Raw genomic sequence first — 19,379 nt, 5'->3', positions numbered from 1 at the left:
GAGGGCCTCGAGCCAGCACCTAAGGAGCCTAACTTGCCTCCACCCCCTCCACGAGTCTCTCCTGATGACGCCTCTCCCTGGGTCTGCCTCCACCCAAAAGAACAAGGGCTCTGATCCCGGCCCTGCCACCTACGACCTGGGTAAGTGACTCAACTTCTCTGAGCCTGTGTCCTTGGGTATGGAATGGCCAGACTATATCACAGGCTTGCCAGAACTTGATCCTAGTAAAAATCAGTTATGGAAAAACTCCAAATGCTATAGCATGATTGGAGATTCTTTGCAATCTACCTCAAACTCTAAACTACAATAGAACATCCAGAGATTCAAAGATTATTTTTATTATTACTAATCCTTTTAATTGGTTTTTAAAAGTACTTTCCCGTCTTAAGCATAAACAGAGGTATGGTACCGGAATGCTTTTATTCCTTTCCCAGCTCAGAGGACAATCGTAACCAGCTGGAAGAATTAAACATGATCCAGCACATAGTAGGCATGCAGTAGGGCTCCAGAACCATGGGCTCCAGTAGGTCTTCCCTCCCCAGGTTTGCTCCTGACCTCACCTCCCTACAGACACCAGTCACCAGCATCATCTTCCAGGTGCCTGACCCTCTGGGGGCTTCCAGAACCCTCTGGGACACTCTTAGAGGCAGGGCCTAATCAGAATCATCCTACCAGGATATAGTATATAAGGGCTGAGGCCAGAGCCGAGATGCTCAAACCCAGCCACTCCTGCTTCACACTCACTTCCCACCCCCACAAACCAACCACTATCCTGGTTCAGGGTCCCCATCTTTCCTCTGGAACCACTGCACCAGCTGCCTCACTAACTTCAACTGTCCCATTATCCAGAGATTGCATCATTCTCTACTCAAGACCCTTCCACGGCGCCCAGTGCAGACTGACAGCAGCTTGGCACCTGAGGCCCTCTGGGATCTGGTGCCCACGTGTGCTGGCAGCCTCATCACCTGCCGACCACCACCAATAACGTCTGTGCCATCTAACCTTGTTTCTATACGTCCTCAATTTCCTGCCTCAGGGATAGCTGGGGTCTAGCCTCAGCTCTGTCTCTGACTCAGTGTGACCTTAGGCAAGCGCTTGGCCTCTCTGAGCCTCAGTCTCATGAGGCAATTGGGGGCTCTTGTGCAGATGAGACAAGATAAGAGACTGTCGGGGGCCAGGAAGCGCCAGCCTGCTTACCACTGCCTCCTCTCTGCACCTCCACCCCCGCAGCAGTGCTGATTCTCTCCCCTAAGCTTTCTCTCCTCCATGCACTGGAATGCAGCGGCTGGCAGCCAGCAGGGGCAGCCAGGGAGGGGAGCGGGAGGGAGGATGGCTTACAGGAAAATTACCCGGGCTCAGGACAGCCAATGCTGGCGCTTACAGCTGCCTCTAAAAGACTGGAGCTGGGGGCCTAGCAGGCTCTTCCTGAGCCATGCACTTGGCCCCAGGCCTTGACCCCTGTCTGAGCTGGTGGGGGACTGGCGGGTACTCTGGGCCCCACTCCTCTGGGACATGCCCACTCTTTGGCACCCACAGAAACGGAGAAGGAGGCAAAACACAGACTGGCCTTTGTGAGAAGAGAAAATCGGCTCCTGCTGCTGCATGCTGGGGCCCCAGGCACTGACATGAAAAGGGTCCTCTGGGCCCCTCTGCTGAATCTTTATACCCTGGGTACCATGTCCCTACGTCATATACTTTGTACCAGCATCACATATGCCACGCCCTGTGTTCCTCACACCTTGTGCAGTGTGTGTACACTGATGCACGTTCCACGTTGCGGCCCATGGACACCTTACACCTGGATCGTGCTCCGTGCACCACGTCATATCTGTTGCATGATGCACTCTGTACTACATACCATCTTTTGAATCCCATACCCACTGTGTCAGGTCCTATCCCTTGAAAGTGTGTGCCATCAACCTTGTCCTGGGCCCATGAAGTGTCCCTCATGCCTTGATGGCCATCTGTATCGTAATGGTTAAGGAGGGCAGGCTACGGGACAGACTCCCAACCCTACCCACCGTTACCAAGGAAAAGTTACCTCCCTTTTCAATGCCTCAGTTTCTCCAGCTATACAACAGAAATGGTATTAACACTCACCTAATAAGAGTTGTTGTGGGAACTAAAAGAGATAATGCATTTAAGGCTCTTAGCCCGGTGCCTGGCACAGAGTGAGTCTGCAAATGTTGGCTGGTATTGTTAAAACTGTGCCCAGGTATCTGTACTATGTCCCGTGTACTGCATGCCAGGCTCCCAATTCCCCAGCTCCTACTATGCATCAGACATTCTATCACATTTGTGAAATTCAAACAATGAGCTATAAGAAGGCTATGACTATCCCCTCTTCCAGAGGAGAAATCCCAGGCACAGAGAGGGCCAACAAGTGCATGAACTCGCACAGCCAGGATGGATGAAGCTGGGAGGTGCCCACAGCCTGGGCATCCAGAGACACAGTAGAGTTGTGGTGGGCTACGGGGTGGGTGTGGAGATTGCCAGCCAGCAGGCACAGGCATCTTTTAGGGGTGATGAAAATGTTCTCAAACTAGATTGTGGAAATGACGGCATAACTCTGCAAATTTATTAAAAGTCACTGAATTAAGTAAACCAGGTGAATTATATGTCTGTAAATAAGCTGTAAATTTACTTCGACAACTTATGTAAATTGTATTTCAATAAGGCTGGTTTAAACAAAAGAAAAATAAAAGCCCCTGAACTTCCCATGCACCACGCTGCCCAAGCATTCAGCAAGAGGAGTGACTCCCTGGGAGTCAGTGGACACCATCAGCACAGGCTGAGCAGCCGCCCTGAGGCCCAGCCGGGAGGAGCCTTGAGTGGCATGGTTCCCAAACACCTCTGCAGACCAGGTGCATAACAACAGAATCACCTGGGGGGGCTCCAGAAAACGTGGATTCCCAGGCCCCACGCCCAGCCTCTGAGTCTGTAGGTTGGGGTGGGGCCCGGGAACCTGGGATTCTGAGGCTCAGCCTGGACTGGAAACCACTTATCAAAGCCCAACATCTCCTTTCACTTTTGGGGAAACTGAGGCCAAGCAGGACAGGCGATGTGTGAGGTCTAGTTGATCAAGCAGTGGAAAAGCCAGGGCTGGCACTGGGACCCCTCCTTGTCCCTTCTCTCCATTCCCTCCTTGGCCATCAGCCTCCGGGTGACTCAGGGCTCTGAGTCATTCTGTAGCGCCACAGAGGAAACTTCTTGGAAAAACAAAACAATCCCCAAACAAAGCTGCTCTGATCTGTGGAACAGAATAGGCCCAGGGCGCTAAGAGTGAGGGAAGAGAACACAGGGTGGAGTTGGAGGCCAGGACCAAGACTTAGTCTCCCTTCTTGGCCACTGACTTGTGAGGGCCCTAGAGAAAGCACCTCTCTGTACTGAGCCTGTTTTGCCACCTGTAAATAACACCAGTATTATCCACAGAAGCTCATATGGACCAGGTGACGTAAGTATTTATAAGCTTTGTCTTGTTGACAATGCTTCCCCAAAACCCACAGACAACATTATTCCCATTTTACAGATGGGGAAACTGAGGCTCAGAGAGGTTCAGCCCAAAGTTGCACTGTTAGGAAGTACAGATAGAGTCTGAATATAGAGCTCTCTGACTTGGAAATCTTACTCTCACTCCTACACACCTTTAAAACATACCTACTCTGTAAAGTGGCATGCAGATCATATCTCAACCAACATGTAAGGTGAACGGCCACAGAAGGTGCTCGACCATAAATGACTTTCTCTTTTTCTTCCTCTGCGTCAGGTCCTGCCTCAGGACTTCCTGGCCCAGTGGGTGATACACGTAAATTCAGGTAATCACTTAAGTGGCTCTGGGCAGAGGGAGCGCAAAGCAGGGAGCACCCAGGACCTGACAAGCCACAAAGGAGGAGCATTTGAGCAGAGCCTTGAAGAATGAATGGAGGTTTGTCTTTGGGGAACTGGAAATAGGCTAGTCAGGTGGAGGGAACAGCAAAAGCAAAGGCTCAGGGAAATGCAAACACTGGAGAGGTGTGCCCGGGTGGAGACCTAGACATGCAGGTGAGGGAGGGGCCTGCTCAGAGTCCTGGACCGATCTGAGGCAGCAGAGGATTTTTAAGAAGGGAGAGAATAGGATGGGGACTGGTTGCATCTCTGCAGAGGGCTCGGCTGATGGCTGAACCAATGGAGTCAGGCCTGGGCCTTCCCCTGAGGCCTCTTGGAGGCCCCCCTCTGGGCAGACTTCAGGGACCACCCCAGATCCCTTGCTACTCACCCACGGGTCAGAATTGCCCCCAAGGGCCTCTTCCTCAGCCATAGCTGGGCTGGGCAGAAGGCAGACAGGCCTCTCCTGGCCGCATCGATCTAATCACACCGGCCTATAAATAGGCCCTTGTGGCTTAGTCTGAAATAGCTATGCCAGGCCCAACTCCACAGACATCACATGGCACGCACAGTTCTGGAAATGGTCCTTCTCCTTGACACAATGAAAAACCAAAACTTCCGCAGGAAACCATCGTTCACATTCTAATTCCTTCTCTAAGCATGAGACAGTGGGTCTGTGGGCAGTGGCTGCCTACCTACTTCTCATGACTGAAAGTGGGGCCTGTGACTCCTTCTCTGCTTCCCTCTCTAGGGACCCTGAGTGAGCCATTACCTCTCTCCGGGCCTCGGTCCCCCCCAGTGTAAATTAGCGAGGTTGGATGATACCCTTAGGGCCTTTGTAGCCAGGATGCTGTCTGGAATTGTCTGGGGGGGAACCCCTACCCCCGGAACACCCATTCCATTGTTACCTCTCCCCTAGTTGACTGAAATTTTAATTATCGGCATTTAAAAAATTATAATTGCAATAAACATTTGAGCCAGAGAGAAATGAACAGGTCCAAGCCCTGCCACCAAAGAGCTGTGTGACCTTGGATGAGTCACTACCCCTCTCTGGGCCCAAGATTCCTCAGCCATAAGACGAAGGTGCTGGCGAGATGATGCCCAAGGTCTATGACTTTTTTCAATTTTCAATTGTTTTGTGTTTACGAGAACCATGATAGGCCAGCCTTGTGCTGAGCGCTGGAGCTAACAAGACAAATTAGATCTCATCTAGCCCTCCGCGCCGAGCCCTGTGCCAGGCCCCAGTGGGGGAAATTTAAAAGCATTTCCAAACCCCTCAGAGTCCCCGTAGAGGTCTCCTTTAGGGCTGCTGGGAACACCTTCGTTTCAGTTCATATTACAGACTTATGGCTGCTGCTAAGGACTCCCCAAGGGGCAGATTAGGACATGGAATGGGCCCTGAGCCGTTACCAACCAACAGGGAAATAAAGGTCACCGGGCATCCCAATGCCCCAGAGAAATGCTTAGCGCTTTACTTCCTCCTCACTTAATCCTTGACAACCCTATGGTCACCCCCATTTCACAGATGAGGATATTGAGGCTGAGAGGGGTTAAGGGATGTGTCGAGGGGTGCATAGCAAGTCAGGCCCAGAGTGATGCTTTGGCTCAGACCCGTCTCCCTCTGGAGCCCAGGGTATAACCAAACCCCAGGGCTGCAGTGAAACAGCGCTGGGCGGCTCATGTGAGCCAACCAACGGGGAATAACTCCACAAGGGCTGGGGACAGAAAGGGGCACGGAGTATTTTACCGTGTGTGTGTGCGCGCGCGCGCGCGCGTAGGAGGGACCCAGGAATATTCACTCTATCCAACCAGCTTACAGCGTTGCCTCCCCTCTCAAATGCCATCAATGAAGCCACGCCTCTGCTCAAGACCTGTCCATAGCTCCCTGGCACCCAGAGGCTCGAATCCTGGCATTCAGTGCCTCTCCCAGTCCTGCTCTCCCCGTCACATCCTGCCACTCCTCACCTCAGCGCCACACTCCCGCTCCAGCTGCACTGCTCACTAGTCCCCAAGCACAGCAGCTCCAGGTGGCCAAGCCTTTGCACATGCGACTTCCCTTGTCTGGAATGCCCCACGTGCCCTCTCATCCTAGTGCTTGACTCAGAGGAGGAAAAGGTCTCCCTGGCTCCAGGAGCCCCTGGCACTGAACACAATGCACTCTGGGCTCAGCCACCACAGTTCTGGATCTCCAAGGGCAGGGCAGGTCTGATGAAAAAAAATTCAAGGAGCCCAGAGAACACTGGGAAGTGCACACTTCTCAGGACTCCCCAAGACCAAGCCTTGTACTAAGGCACAGCGTGAGGATGCCCCGGTGTGGAAGAACCAAAAATTACACCCTTGGGGCTTATCAGTGTGGGGGTGGGGTCTATCTCTCTCAAGGGTTCTAATAATGAAGTCTGGGCAAATCTCTCCCCTACTTTAAAACTTCCAGTAGTTCCCCAGTGGCCTAGAATAAAATTGAAACTCTAACCAAGGCTCCCATGGGCTTGCATGACTGAGGTGCTACATGGTCTCCAGTCCCTTCTCCCATGACGCTTTCTTTCAGTTCCTCACCAACTCTGCACGCAATGTCCTGCCTCCGAGCCTCGCCCATGCTGTTCCCTCTGCCTGATGGCTCCCTTCCCAGCTCCTTTTGTTCCCTCTTCAGGTCTGGGTTTTTTCCGGGAGCCCTCCCTCATCTGTCCAGACAGAATCCCGTCACACCCTCCCAATCCCATATCCTCTCACAACCCTGATTATTCCCTTTAAAGCTGAAGAAATAATGGATTTTTATGTATGCAATGACTTACTGTAAGACCCAGGACAATAAGACTATGAGGGACAGGAAAACCTTGTTCTCCAACACCCAATTCTGGGCTTAAATATCTATCAAGTGAATGCACCCATGAATGAATGAATGAATGAACGAACCAACCAACCAACCAACGAATGAATGAACGAGTGTATGTAATGAGTCTATATGTAACTCAAGACAAGAAGGTGGTCAGAATCCTGGTGAACATTAGAGGCAGAAAACCAGGGCCCAAAGAAGGTCAGGAAAGCAGGAGATAAACTGGATGGTACAGCCTCCCAGAAGCAAAAAGGAGAGAGAGCTTCTAGAAGGAGAAGGTATCTGATGCTCCAGAGAGGCGGTACATGGAGACCTGAGGAAATGCCTCTGGATTTTGACAAGCAGGAGCTCAGTGGGGCCTCCTTGGCTAAGCCCAAGTTCCGCGGAGGAGGCACGGTGCAGGGTGGGGAAGAGCAGTGCAGGTTTGAGCAAGCTAAGCTTACTTCCCAGGTACTCAGCTGGGCCTGAGCCAGCCTGGCCCTGCAGGGTCTGCACAAGCATGGAAAGCAGGAGACAGGTCCCTGTGTCGTTGTTACTAAAAGCACGAACAGAGCTTAATGCCCTTTTTGGTGACAAATCATTGAGGTAATTCGGCTTTAGGAGTTGGAGTGGTCAGGGCTCCCTCAGTCTCAAAAGCTGGAGCTTCAGAACCGAGACCAGCCCCCATCCCTCCTCTCCGGGCAGCATCAGGGCTACCCCTTTGTCAGAACCCTCGGGCTGTGGCTGAAGTGGGATAAACCCCTCTCGGCCTGGTGGGCCTCCTAGGAATCCTGGCTTTGAGGACAAAGCATTCTGGAGACCGTCAGATCTAAGCTTTGGGAAAGGGGAACATCTCTGACTGTGGTCGGTATCACCCCCTGGAAGTCAGCTGAGCTGTGGAGGATGAGTAAGCCCCGTAGGCATTTGGCCCCTTCTCCTTTTGGCAACCAAAGGTGATGTCATGAGCTGGAGGGGTGTTTTCCAGCTCTCCACACAGTTGCTATTAATTAGAAAGTCACTTCTGTGTTGGCGTTGGAAGTTGGGTTAGTCCCCTAGCAGTGATCCTTCCTGTTTTACAGCTCACAAAGTCCTTTGGCATCTGCGAGCTTGTGTAGTCCTCACGACAACTTGTTAGATGGCTGCGGGGGAGACCAATGCACCTATTTTATAGGCAGAGAAACCAAGGCCTAAGCTGGGACGTAACGCAGGTCTCCTGCTTGCAGCCCAGGACTCTGCACCCTCCCCCTGCAAGTCAGGTCACCTGTGAATCTGATAGTCAGGTGGGCCCCACCCTGCCAGCCTTCCCCAGGTGGTATGACTCATCCACCTGCCCCGTGACTCACACTGCCAGGCACTCCTCCTATGGTCAACAAGCCAGACACTGGGCCCCACTCCCCAGCTTTTCTCACCTCTCCAAAGCCTCCAGGGAGAATTCCTGAACCTCCTCCTGGCAGACGCCACCCTCTTACAGAAGAGCTAACAGAGGCCTTGAGAGGGAATGCAACTGTCCTATAGCCACCCAGCCAGCAAGCAGCACAGCTAGGTGGGGGCCCAGGCACCCGGCACCCAGCCCCGTCCTCGCCTCTTCCCCACAGGATCACCCTCGCCTGGCCTCCCTCTCAAGGGAGGGTGAGAAACAAATGAGGTAACAGGCAGATTGTACCCTGAGCTTTACTAGAAAAACCTCAGAAACTACCTTTGAATCAACTGTGGCAACCAGTGGCTGCTTCCGCTGTCCCTTCCAGACTCCCCTGGGCAGCCAGCGCGGGTTTAGGAGGACGTGAGATGTCTGTACTGCTCTACTTACCTTTCAAGGCTGTCAGGCTGAAGAGGGCTGTTCCGGGTGGAGGTGCTGGGTCCGAGGCAGAAGCTGTAAGAGTAGGTATCAGCACCACCTGTAAATAGAGCCAAGACTCTCAGTGTCAAGGGCTCAAGGTCATCTGCTCAAATCAAAAGCTTCCACTCCTCCCCAGCCCCCACTACCAGGGTCACATAGCCCCTACTTGCATGCCTCCAACAAAGGGATACTCACTTCCTACCAAGGCTTCAAGACCTTCTGTTGGAGAGTTTGGATGGTTAAAAATATTGTCGTTAAGATGTGTTAAAATCTTTCTCTATGCCTTATACATGCTGGTCTTAGCTCTGCCCTCTGCAGTCAGCCAAAACAGTTCAGTCACCCTGTTTCCCAACGGCTCCTTGGAGACTTCAAAACAGTGATCTTGGGCACCTTAAGTCTTCTGCAAGTTGTACACTCCCTTTCCTCCAGCTCTTCCTGAGACCAGGGTATCCAATTCCCTCACTGCCTTCCCTGATCTACTCCAAATGAACCCTGTCCCTCCTGACAAAACAAGACCCAGAATTAGACATTCAGATGAGTTCCATCCAGAGCAGGCAGGGCAAGCAGAACTCTCACCTCCATCATTCTAGATATCATGCCTCTATTAATTCAGCCTAAAATCCCATTAGCATTTAAGGTAACGCCACTGCATGACTGAATTCAGCGTACAATCAACTTAAGAGCTGTGGTTCGGGGTTCTGGAGTTAGACAAAATGGTCCTTCACTTAACTATGTAACTTGACCAAGTTACTGCACTTCTCTGAGTCTCAGTTTCCTTCTCTGTAAAAGACGGGTTATGTTAGAATTCACACCATAGGGTCATTATGAGGATTAAATGAGATAAAATATGTCAAGGGTTTTGAACAGTGCATATATTACTCAGATTAGTAATTAAATTCCTAAGTCTTTTTCTAGAAGTTATATCTTTCTCATCCTGTAGTTGTGCAGCCTGGGGACCCAAGCTGTTTACATGCCATAATCCCACCTCTATACCTAAGCATCACTCTATTCTTGAAGGAGCGTATTATCATTCTCTGGTGACAGGTCTTTCTCCCCCATCAGACTGAGCTCCACCAGACTGCTCTGCCTCAGAAGCTGCGGCCGTGGCACATGACCTGGCGAACAGCAGACCAGCAGGGGTATGCTAGATGACTGAATGAAGGGCCGGCCTACCTTGGCCAAGATTGTGCAGCCCCGTCTTCCAGCCCCCACCCACCCCCAACACACACCTTTCAGAGACAACCTGGATCTTTCCCCTTCCTCGTGCTACAGAGCCCCAGGCATCTACAGCTGGGGACAGCTCGGTAAGCTGGCTCCAGCCTACATTGGAAAATTTCTGCCCAAACCAGCTTCTCCAAGCCAAAGAGAGAGTCCAGGTTCCCAAATGCGGTGGGGTCCTGCAGACTGCTGGGATTCAGACACAAATGAGCCCTGGTCTCAGCTGACAGTACATGACCCAGACATTCCTGGTGGCTTTCGGCACTGTGAGTGGCACGAGTGCACAGCAGGGGATCTGGAAAGAGCCTGGGCACGTATCTGAACCTTAGCACCTGGTGTTAAGTGCCACCTCTGTAGGCCTTCCCCAGAGAGTTCCACCAAGATTTCCTGGTTCCATGGGACAGATCAAAGCAGAGGTGGCTTTTGTATGTATGGCTCCCCTTTGGCCCCTAGATAAAAAGTCCAAGATCCTTAACGAACTTTTCAACACCTTTCATGGTCTGCCCTCATCAAATCATAAAGCCTCAGGCCTCACCAGTTCCTCTCTTCCACCCACACCCCTCCAGGCTCCAGCCAGACACAGCTGTAATCTGTTCCTTAAATCCTTGGATAATCTTTGCATAGACTGCTTCCTCTTGTTTCAGAACTCTCTTTCACTCCTGTTCTTCTTTCCTCCTTCCACTCATGATCAAGCCCAACTTTCCTCCAGGAAATCTTCTCTAACCTTCCTTTCCCCTTTGAGGCTGAGTTCGTTCCTCTGAGTTCTCATGGGCCTGGTCTTCCCTGTCCCACCGTATTACGGTCTGTTTCCAAGGCTGAGACCTGCTCCCGTGTATGCTAATGCCTAGCCTAGGGCTGGGGCCACCACAGCTCACGATTCACCAAAGGAAGAAACTAGTGACTCACATGTGTGCACACGCTCCCAGCACAGAGCCGGCTGAGAGTGCAGGTGCTGCCATCTATGGGCGAAAAGGGAGTTACACTCTTTCCCAGGATTTGGACAGTGGGAGCGCCGCCGTTTCAAACCGGGCTGGGTTTAGAATTAGCCCCAGCTAACTCCAAGTTGGTCTGTTTTCCATCTCGGACTTGAAAGCTGAAGTGGATTAAAAACAAGGTCCACAAACCACTGACTCTAGTCTATCGCCGACACGCCCCAGATGGAGCCATAAAGACAGGCGGGTCCTCCCCGCACTCAGATCCCAGCCCAGGCTCGATAGGTGCCTGTTTGCCGAATTATATCTTACAGCAGAGGGAGAATAAGCACTTTCAATAGTCAGAGCAGCCCACCAGTGGAAAGGCTGGCCTTCGGGTAGAGAGCTCACCGTTAGTGAAGTGTAAAAGTCACCAGAACCCTATCTGTCTACAGGGATGAAGAGGAGCTTTCTGACCTGGGGGTTGGGGGGCGGGGCAGCTGGAACAGAGGTGTTTTTCTCCTGAAAGACTGTTTCCCAGCTCACTGGGAGGACCTTCAGATTTGGTGAAACATGGTATAGGTCCAGTAATGCCAGAAGTGTTCAAACGGCCACCTCAATGACAACAGTTATTTTCTGAGCACCTACCAAGTGTTAAGCATTTTATAAACACCATCTCTCATCCTCACAAGAACTCTGCCAAGCAGCTATCATTGTTCCTATTTTGTGAAGGAACGACACAAGCTCAGAGAGGTGAAGCAATGTGCTCAAGGTCACACAGCTAAGTTGTCTGGGCAGTTCCCATCAAGTCAGGCTGCCTCACCCCTATAACTCGGTCTCACTAAATTTCAAGCTATAAAGCTAGGCTTCTTGCTCACTAGAGAAAAACATAAAGCTTTGGTTACTCTAGATCAGTGGTCAGCAAACTTTTACTGTAAAGGGCCAGAGAGTAAATATTTTAGGCTTTGCAGGCCACATACCCTCTCTTTTGCATATTCTTCCTTGTTTGGTTTTGGTTGTGGGGTTTTGTGTGTGTATGTGTGTGTTTTTTTAAAAACTTTTTAAAAATGTAAAAATTCTTAGCTCAGAGGCATAAAAAAACAGGCTGGAGCCTCCCCAGGCTGTAGTTTGCAGCACGTAGATAAAGTTTATAATTTTAACTAGAAAAACTTGGAGTGGAAATGGTTCAGCCAGATGCTGGGCCCTTCAGATGTATTTCTCCCCCTTCAGATGGCTTCCTATTGAGTCACCTCTTCTAAAGGAGGGTCCTACTTTGCTCTGCAATTAGGCACCAAAATATTTCAAGGGCTGTTCAGATTCTAGAAACTCATAGCTGTGGACCAAATAGCCAGATCCGTGGAAAAGAAGGAGGTAAATACAATGAGTAGAAAGAACCTAGAGATAAGACATTAAGAGATACAGGCTCCTGGTCTGGCCTCTCCCAGAACAGGGACTTAGAATCTCATTATGCAAAGTGTAGCCCCTGGACCAGCAACATGAGCCTCACTAGGGAGCTCAGTAGAAAAGCAGTCTCAGGCCCCATCCCAGACCTACCGAAATGGAATCTGCATTTTAACAAAATTCCCAGGTGATCCATATTCCGATAAAGTTTGAGATGCTCTAGAACACCTTTTAGGTCCAACTGCAACACTGTGAACAAACCCTGTCCTCAAGGAGAGAAAGGGTCCAAAGGCATCTTTATGTCGTAACATTAAGTCTCTGACCCAACATCTACACTAGTGACCTCAAAAGCACGCTGCTTTAGGATGCACCATTGACAGAATAAAACCTGCTACTGGACCTAGAAATTAAACCTTCAACTGGCAGGAAAGTAGACCTGGGGGGACAAACCAGAGAAGGTGCCATTCCCCATTTTGCAGTGGGGGGAAACTGGTTAGGAAGGGAAATGACTATTCCAAAACCACACTGCCAGGACAAACTAGGAGTCTGACCATGGCCAAGTTCCTCAATCTTCCCAAGCCTTAGGTTTAATAATAAGTGAAATAATTTTGGTTTAGATGAATGCATTTGAAGTCTCACAAGTGGTGGAGTAGCAATCAGGGGCCTTGCTGTGTGCTTTAGGAAATTCACTTGTTCTCTCTGGGCGTGAAGTATTCCTGGCCAGGAAGTAAGGGGGTGGGGCCAGGTGATTCCCGAGGTCCAACTGTAAAGGTTGGAGTCTGGAAACTGTTTTGAGGTGAGGCAGTCAAGAGAGGGACCTTCCGCTGAAAGTCATCATAGTGACACCAAAGTCTCAGGGCTGGGAACACAAAGTCAAGCCCTCCCGTCCTAAGTGTGGAGGCAGAGCAGTGACCTGGCTGGCATAAGCTCAAGGTCATATGGCAAGAGCAAAGCAGAAACTAGAATGAGAACTGGCTTCTCTCTAGCGCTTCAAGCCTGGGATCTTAACCGTCATCCTTTACTGATGCTGACCTGTGCAAATGTATTTGCGAAATGAATGAATGAAGTATGATGTCTGGGGAAAATGATCCCTGAGCCTTTTAATAAAACAGCTAGACTTTTGATAGACAAGCTTCCGATGCTGCTAAAGGCCACCGCCCTCAGGCATGGCTGGTGGGAATAAGAACTGCTGCAATCTTTCTGGGCAGCAATTTGGCAAAATGTAGCAAAAGCTGTAAAACGTCATTTTTGGCCCAGAAACTCCAAATGTTGAGCTCCCCTCTAAGAAATAATGAAAGAAGGGTAATTTATGCATTAGGATATTCACTGCAGCACTGTTGATAAAATCAGATGGGCATATATCATTTTCACAATAAAAAAGTAAAAGTTGTTCTTTACAAACAAAATGCATCATTTCACTTCTTTAATCCCTTTGGAACGAAAGATTTAAAATAGCAATAAACACGCATTTATCTACTTAGGTATAGTATACTTTAAAAACTCTTTTGAAAATTAAATTTGGAGTCCTGAATAACAGGAGAAAATATTTATGTTCTAATGTTGAAAAAACAAAAAGTCAGACTAGAAAATTATAAATGTGTTATGACCACAATTATGTGAGGGTTAAAAAAAAATGTGCTGACAATATCAGGAAGGAAATGCACCCAAATGTCAGCAGTGATTATCTCTGGTTGGCAAAATTATGCACAGTTCTTATTTTTTAATACTTTTATTTTCTAAATTTCCTATCATAAACATTTACTAAAATTAGAAAAAGAAAAAAAATGTCCTTGGAGGACGGGAGAAAAAAAGTACCCCATATCCTATGGGTATCCCACCCATAGCACTGTGCCAGAGCCCCCAAATTAACTAGTATTTACTGAGTACCCACCAAAGGCCCACCCGGTCACAGTCACTATAGAAAGAAAATGACGGCTAAGCCCCACCCTGAAGGCTCACATATACCATATATATATTCTTTGCTTGGCAAATAAGCCAGACCCAGATGATATCCTTGGTGAAGGTGGAAAGTAATAAGGCTGTTTGCTTAATCAGTCAGCAGAATCAATGAGTCCACTCCCTCTGGTGTGGCGCCTTTCTCAGACTTCCCTGAGAGACGCCACAGCTCAAACCATTTCTGGAGTCCCCTTGGGAAGAGCAAATTTCAGGGATGCTTTACAGCCCTGGAAGAAAACTGTTATCCCTTAGTCTAAGCATTGAATGCAAGAGATGTAGAGGCTCCTTCTGAGGCTGGGAAGGAACCTAACTGGACATGTGGCCCCTGGGGACCCCGAGCAAGAGAGCTCACATCTCCAGGTCTCAATTTTCTCATCTATAAAATGAAGTCCATAATGACATCTCAGGGCTACTGTGAGGCTCAAAGAGAAAGTCATTTCATGTCTCTAGGCCAAACCTCAGTTACCTCAACTGTAAAACTGAGTCATTATCTTCTCTCTCAGGGCTGTTAAAAGACTAAACATGATGGTGAAGACAAAAGGTGAACACACACAGTAAGCATGCTACATATGGTGGCCATGAATCTTATTGCTGGTAGAACAGAGAATAGGATACATAAATGAATCCTAGGCCTCAACTTCCTTATCTGCAAAATGGGGCAACCAATTCAGTCCACAAAGACCAAATTCATGAACGGTAGCTGAAGCTGCAGCTGGCACTGACACAAATAACTTAAACACGGATGGCTGCTACGGGCTCTCTTTGTGCTTACAGACATGCAGGTCCCATGTTCCTGCACTGAGTACAAAGCCCGCTGACTCAAGGCCAGCAGAACCGGGAAAGCCTAACATTATCCTGTCAACCCCCCTAGTGCAGGGTGGACACTGGGGCCCAGAGAAAGGCACACATTAGCACAAGTCACCCAGTACTTTGTCAGTGGCAAAACCAGGACCCAAGCCCGGGTCTCTGATGCCCACTACACCCAGCGCTTTTCTCTGCCCTGCCCTTAATTGCTGATGTGGTCCCAGGCATATGGCAGGGGAGGGAAGGGGAGGGGAAGCTGGAGAGCAGCAGGAACCCAGCCTGCCTGTGGTCTCCCAACTCACAAACCACATCAGGCTGAAATTTGACACACGCTCACTCAGTTGAAAGGGAGAAGATATTTTTACTTAAAGTCCCCCAGCTGCCTAAACACTGGTCTCTTTCTTTCCCTCCCTCCCAAAAATACATAACTCCTGGGATCTGCTTTTTCCTGTTTCTGCTGGTATTTTCTCAGGGAATAACCATGGGGCAGGAGGGTGCCCACTTTCCCTGGCTTCCCTAGAAAGCTTTCCAGAACACGGGCTTAAATGATGAAAGGAGGGGGACTGGTCCTGGCTGGGCCCCCATCTCACTAAGTGACCTTGGGCAAGTCTTGTGTTCTCTGAAATGGAGGTAAAACTGACCTACCCTCTGGAGTCCTGGTGACAGCATAGAAAAGTATGAGTTTACAAACAGTCCTGCGAGGCCACTTCAGGCCTCTCAGCGGAGGACTAAGCTCCCCAAGCTGTACATACTGACTCATGTCCATTGTCACAGCCACAGCAGAACTCTTCCACCAGTTCTCACGTCAGGACTAGACGGACCCTTCAGGAGAATGTTTGCAATGATTAAGAGCTATATAGTCAGACCTCTGGAATCCTGGCACCATCACCTATAGCCTCTCCATGCCTCAGTTACCTCACCTGTAAAAGGGGGTAATAGTACCTACCTTATAGGAATGGTTGTGAGGAATCAATGAAGTAATTAATGTTACAGTGCTTGATATACTGAAAGATCGCCTTTTATGATTATCATGCAGACCAACATCCCCCCATTTTACAGATGAGGAAACTGAGGCCCAGAAAGCCGAGACTTGCCCAAGGTCACTCGGAAGAATTAAGACTACAGCTCTATTCACAAGTCAGTGCTTCTAACTTTTCTCAGTTCTGCAGTCTTGAATAAGCAAATATACACTCCCAGTGACTGTAGATTTAGGCTGTAAAGTTTTCTTGAAAACCAGAGACCAGGGCCTCAGCCAAAGACTACAGACCATACAGAAATCATCTCTATGACCTGGCAACTTTTCATGAAAGACCCAAACTACCTACACAAAGTACGGGGAAGTGACCTACTTGCACTGGATGGCCGAGAAGTGTGAAGGTGTCCAATCAACAGATCTTGCTTGTAATAGTTTGGCACAAGTGCACACACAGCTGTTGACAGTGGCCACCTCTGGGGGAAAAAATAAGGTTTGGAGAGATTCAGGTCACTCTATACTTTTTCTCTATGTTTGAATCTTTAACAATATTTTTTGCCTTAAAAATAATAAAAAGAAGAAAATAACACAGCAAAACTCAAAATAACTTAGCAGCTTTATGCAGTAGCTATAAAACTATTGTCTGCTTTTAGATGACATGTATAGCAGGTTCTAAGATCTTCAGTCGGGCTTTCAGAGTCTGCCACTCTGATCCATGCAGGGCCACTGCTCTGGTTCAGACCTACACACTCTTTCCCTTGACCATGCAGCAGCCTCCTGGGGTGCCCTCCCCCCTCGCCTCCAGTTTAGCCCTTTCTGATGCATCCCTTACACCAGCCACCAGACTGAGAGTTTTTATCATTGTCCTGGCCAGAAACCTTTCTCAACTCCTCACTGCCTTTAAAATGAAGTCCAAACCCTTAGTTTACAATCTAGTTGCATCTTTATTTACAGTCTCAACTTCCACCACTCTCGCCACGTGGATTGCTCAGAAAATTTCAGTGCCTTTGCACAAGCTGTTCCCGTTTCTTTAGTATGTCTTTTACCTCAATCCTTCTATTTCCTGGGAAACTATTACTCATTTCTGAGGCCTGAGTTGCCCAGACAGACTTAGTCACCACTCTTACAGGCTGAAGTATGTATCTCAGTATCACATAATTATGTCAAACCCTATAGATGGGAAGCATCTTGAGGACAGAGAGCTTTGTCCTCCAGCGAGGGCCCTTGGTCCATCACAGGACAAGGCACTAGCCCCCAAAGAGTGCTGAACAAAGGAAGCAGGGAGGAAGAAAATGCCATGAGAGGCAACCCCCCCCCCACAGGCCCCCTCCAGGGAGCTGCCTGCTTTCCCAAGTTCGCGTTAGTCCATAATAAAAAAAGACTATGGAAAATTCTGGAGTTCCCTTCCCTGATTCACACGGAAACCTTCTTTGCTGCTGAATAATTCAGCCTGGTGCCAACCCAAGCTCCCCCCAGCTATTTACAATTTCCCTGGCATTTACAAATAGTGAGGCCCCAGAAAGGAAAATGGAGTTTCAAGGGAGCTAGAAGCCCACTGTTCCCTTCCTGTCCTGCCTCCTGTTCCAAGCCTCTTCCCCTAACATCCATTCCCAAGACACCAACCAGCACCCACAAGTGTGTGTGTGGGGGGGGTCTCAGGTCCCACCAGATAAAAGGAGTCTGCCAAGGGCCCACTGGAACTGAGCCGCAGCCCTGCCCCTTCCTCCAGTGTGACTGCGCCTGTGACAAATCTGCAGGACCCTTCAGTTCTCTCCGTTGTAGAGTGGAGTCAGACTTCAGCAAGCTGTGTATGGTCACTGTAAAGTGCAGTGCAGCAAAAGGTCATGGTGCCTGGTCAGAAACGTGGTCCTGGGAGAAAAGGGTGTGCAGGATCAAGTCTTAGAAAAGCCCCCTGGGGCCAAACAAAGGGAGGAGGCATCTCCCCAGAGGCCGTGGCTTCCACAAAGCCCGTGTTACCCCCAGCACAGCCCTGCCCGCTTTTGGCTGCTTAGAGTCCTGCGTGTTTTTTTTGTGTGTTTGTTTGTTTGTTTTTTTGAGTCCTGCGTGTTTTAAAGATTCTCCTCTCTGCTCTGAGGAAGGTGTGGAGGCAGGATAAAGGGTAGCTGTCTGGGCAGATGAGCGCCTACAAAAGATGTCCCCTGCCCACCCAACGCTTGCAAGGATTCAGGCTTGCCCTTGGGCATGGCCCAGAGCCACCAGCCCACACTGGATGAGGGGGACACTGCTGTAATCAGGTTCAGGGGTGATCAGGCAGGAGAGACGATGGGGACGATGGGGAGAGAAACGGAGATTGCAATCACTGTCTTCAACTCTGAAAGAAGTTTGCCTGTGAGTCAGGGAAGGGGACAAACACTGCAGGGTGGAGGAGACAAATGCAGATTTCAGACGAGTACAAGGAAAGCTTTCTAACAGTGCTGGGTCCGGAAAGAGGAAGGAGGTGGACGGCTCCTCGTCGCCCAGGGCGAGCAGGCAAAGGCATTACTAGCCTGGAGCCTAGAATCCGTGGAGCAGACTTCCCAGTGGAGCCAGAGCCCAGACCGCAGGCGGGCGACTACCTGTAAGCCCGGGTCAGACAGACCGAGTGCTGGAGTAACCCTGGGCCCAGTTCCACCAGCCGCGGGGGCGGGGTCAAGGTTAGCTCGGATGCTGGCAGCACAGCGGGGCCTGTGGGTGGGGGCCAGGCCGCCCTCCGCTTCTGCCCTAGCCCCCCACCCAGCCCTCCTTGGTCCTTTGGAAGACGAGCTTCCAGAGGTGAAGGAGGAAGCCCTTCCACAGCGATGTGCCCGTTGCCGAGCCGAACTCCAGTTGCTGGCGAGCTCGGACCGCGAGGGGGGAGAAGGACCCAGATGCTCGGGATCCCCAGATGCCCGAAGTCGTGGCCGACCCCTTCCCCTACCTGCTGCTGCGGCGCTGGCAACGGCGGCTGCTGGGTCCAGCGGTGCTCACCCGGCGGGCGCACTGCGGTCGCTCGGCCAGGGTGGGCAGGGCGCGGGCCGGAGCCGCCCTCGGGGCGGGGCGGCCGGGATGGGGGCGTAGAGGGAAAGGGTGGCGGGGAGGAGCGCCGGCCCCTCCCCGAGGCTGTTGGGAGAATGGCGACTCTGGTTCCAGGCTAGCATTCTTCCAGTGCACTGCCTGTCACTTTACCAGTCCCCTCGCTACTTGCCCAAGAAAGGCATCAAGCTTCCTGTTTTCTATGCGAGGAATCTGAGGCCCGGAGCAAGGAGAGAACTGCAGGAGCCTGGTGGGGAGGGAAGGAGCGCCTGGGCTGGGCTGGCCTGGGGCCGAAGAGCTCAGCTTGGTTAGGCAGAGTGCCACGTTCCACTGGGACCAGCTGAGGCAGATTGCATCTCCGACACCCTCCGACTTCAGGAGGCAAAGCCCTCTGTGGGTGAAATGGGCTTCCTGCAAAAGCAGGGGAAGTAGGTGTGCAAGCCGCCCCTAGACCCACTGAAGGGAATAAGGAATGATGATGCCCAACTTCATTTGAAATGAAGAAACAAGAAATGCCCAAGTGCATCCCTGTCCTTGTGTTAAAGGAGGAGCTTTGCAGTCAGACCGCCTGGGTTGGAACCCCTGACATTACTA

At 50.4% G+C, this 19,379-nt stretch overlaps 1 protein-coding gene and 1 long non-coding RNA gene across 3 annotated transcripts in view; one reads left to right on the top strand and one right to left on the bottom strand.

The window, feature by feature from the left end:
- Positions 1-18,800, bottom strand: part of GSN (gelsolin) — a 52,384-nt gene extending 33,584 nt beyond the window's left edge. Inside the window, exons 1-3 of one of the 2 annotated variants that reach the window (XM_033122428.1) lie at positions 18,691-18,800; positions 16,150-16,249; positions 8,481-8,568 (exon numbers count right to left, since the gene is read on the bottom strand). The gene's annotated coding sequence lies outside the window, so the exon portion shown is untranslated. The remainder of the gene's footprint in view (positions 1-8,480; positions 8,569-16,149; positions 16,250-18,690) is intronic. The other variant, XM_033122429.1, reaches the window with a different exon arrangement.
- Positions 738-9,733, top strand: LOC117031763 (uncharacterized). The gene is made up of 3 exons (XR_004424610.1): positions 738-3,454; positions 3,767-3,925; positions 9,573-9,733. It is a non-coding gene; the product is annotated as an uncharacterized LOC117031763 (long non-coding RNA).
- Positions 18,801-19,379: the final 579 nt, after the last annotated feature.

This window comes from Rhinolophus ferrumequinum, chromosome 12 (genome assembly GCF_004115265.2).
Source record: "Rhinolophus ferrumequinum isolate MPI-CBG mRhiFer1 chromosome 12, mRhiFer1_v1.p, whole genome shotgun sequence".
Lineage (NCBI taxonomy): Eukaryota > Metazoa > Chordata > Mammalia > Chiroptera > Rhinolophidae > Rhinolophus > Rhinolophus ferrumequinum.
The sequence above is the reverse complement of the archived record's forward strand: the minus strand, read 5'-3'. Positions and strand labels throughout refer to the sequence as shown.